Source organism: Cebus imitator, unplaced genomic scaffold (genome assembly GCF_001604975.1).
Source record: "Cebus imitator isolate Cc_AM_T3 unplaced genomic scaffold, Cebus_imitator-1.0 Scaffold46, whole genome shotgun sequence".
NCBI classification, from domain to species: domain Eukaryota; kingdom Metazoa; phylum Chordata; class Mammalia; order Primates; family Cebidae; genus Cebus; species Cebus imitator.
The window spans coordinates 8,636,575-8,639,478 of record NW_016107361.1 but is presented as its reverse complement, the minus strand read 5'-3'; positions in this window follow the sequence as shown (position 1 = coordinate 8,639,478).

Genomic DNA, 2,904 nt, shown 5'->3' with positions numbered 1-2,904 from the left:
TGTGGCCAAAATATTTTATGATAATTACCAAAAGGGCTCTTACCAAAATTGTTTATTAATAGTACGGTTTTTTTATTTTGATTTACACTTTCTAGAAGATACACATAAAATATTCAAATTATTTATATATATATGTATTTCAGAGAAAATACTTTAATTTCCATATTGAATTTTGTTTTATATTCAATTTTGAAATTTAACACAAATTTAATGTTTTAACATTAATCTTTTTATATTAGATGTTTAGTTTTATAATATTTGCTACTTATTTCATTCATATGCAATTTTACTTGTAGGAATTTAGTGGTTTCTGATCAGTAGTTCTTAATATAGAATTTATTCCATAAAAAGCATCAAATTATAAGACCATTTTTCTCCAGTTGAAAAAAAAATTGTTTGCTGTCTTGCAGCATTTCTAGTAGGCTTTAGTCTTTTTAAAAAAACCTATTCTACTATTAAACATTTTATCTTGTAAAATTATGATTCTATCATTTTAAATATATTGGTTTAACCATACAGTCTATTTTTGGAAAGCTGAAAAAAATTCTCCATTGTATTATTTTGAAAACAAGGGTTTATTATAATATTAATTATCAGTTTGTTCCCTATCAACCTCTTTGTCAGCATAAAAGGAAGATAGAGATTCTAGCATTGAAAAGGACATAGCACTCTGATGCACACTGAATCATTATTTGACCCTTAGGATTCTAATTTATTCTTTTTAACTAGATACAATTCAAATTGTATAATAGCAGGTTTTTTACATTTGGGAAAGTATTTCAGGATAAAACCGAGTAACACAGTTTCCTTTAATATAGATATTTTGTTCATTTTATATATATCTGTATTCATTTCATTTAAATATGCTTACTGATTCTGTTAATTATTCATTAAATAAATGTTTCATTTTGTTTCTTTTTTTGAGACAGTCTTGGTCTGTTGCCAAGGCTGGAGTGCAGTAGCACAATCATAGTTCACTGCAGCCTTGAACTCCTGAGCTCCAATGATCCTCCAAGTAGACTATAGGGCCCACCACCACACCTAGTGTGATGGTTAATATCAAGTGTAAACTTGATTGAATTAAAGAATGCAAAGCATTGTTCCTGTGCAACGTATTGTCTGTGAGGATGTTGCCAAAGGAGATTAACATTTGAGTCAGTGGACTGGGAACGGCAGACCCATCCTCCATCTGGGTGGGCACCATCTCGTCAGCTGCCAGTGATGCTAGGATAAAAGCAGGCAAGGGAAGGTGGAAGGGCTAGACAGGCTTAGTCTTCCAGCCTACAACTTTCTCCTGTGCTGGATGCTTCCTGCCTTCAAATATCGGACTCCAGGTTCTTCAGCTTTGGGACTTGTGGACCTTCCACAATAGACTGAACGCTGAACTGTCAGCTTCCCTACTTTTGAGGTTTTGGGACTCGGACTGACTTCCTTGCTCCTCAACTTGCAGACAACCTATTGTGGGACCTCATCATGATTGTGTAAGTCAATACTCCTTATTAAACTCCCCTTATATATACATCTTTCCTAGCTTGTTCTGTCCCTTTAGAGAACCCCAATGAATACACCTAGCTAGTGCTCCGCTTTTTATATTTTGGAGAAACAGTGTCTTGCTACTTTGCCCCGGCTGATCTCAAAGTCCTGGCCCCAAGCAATTCTCCTACCTCTGCTTCCTAAAGGGCTGGAATTAGGAATGAGCCACTGTGCCCAGTCTCAATTAAATGACTATTTACTGAATGTATACTACATGCCACTATTATAATCTCTGAGAATATAACAGTGAATTAAATAAAAACTTGTTCAAATGGTGTTTATTTGCAGTGACTAGGACATATACATAGTAAGAAAATAAATTTATCTTATTTAATGATAATATGCTTTAAAGATAAAATAGAGAAAGTACGAAGGAAGTAGCAATTTGAGGGGGATGGTAGGAAAAATGCTTTCAATTTTCCTCAAAATTTTAAAAATATTGTTACAGAATTTGTCCAGTCTAACATTGATGGGCATTTGGGTTGGTTCCAAGTCTTTGCTATTGCAAACAGTACTGCAATGAACATACGTGTGCATGTGTCTTTATAATAGAACAATTTATAATCCTTTGTACATATACCCAATAATGTGATTGCTGGGCAGAAAAGCAAACCCTGAATGTTTTCACCCATAGACAGGTGATGAACAATGAGAACAAATGGGCACAGGGAGAGGAACATCACACATGGGGGTAGGTGGGGGGCGGGGTGCAGGGGAGGGGAGGGACAGTGGGGGCGAGGAGTTTGGAAGGGATAACACTAGGAGAAAAGCCTGATGCAGGTGACCTGGGATGGAGACAGCAAACCACCATGGCATGTGTGTACCTATGCAACAATCCTGCAGGATGTGCACATGCACCCCAGAGCTTAAAGTACAATTAAAATATATATATGTTACAGAATTTTAGGATCTCCTGGGAAGTTCAGAGATTATTGCATCCAAGCTCTTCATTTTGTTGCCTCCCAAGGTAGGGGGCAAGCGAATCAGCCAATGTCTTAGATAACATATTCTCATATTAGACAACATATTCTCAAATATGACCAAGAAAGCAGTTCATGTATTTCCAAATGCCACTGTCTATTTACATTACTAACTTTTTCCATGCCAACTTCCCTCCCAAGAGTTATACTTGAGGCAAAGTCCAGGACATTTTTCCTCTCCTCCTGACCCCATTTCCATATCGGGATGAGTATTGCCCACACTTTTGTGTATTTTTAATACTATTTTTAATATAGTATTATATGAATATATTCATATAGTATTATATGGACATAAATGAGCAAATTCATATAGCATTTTATATAGTTCTTTTATTCTATTCACATCCTTTCTTGCTCTATATTTATTCACATGAATTGTCATTATGATTAT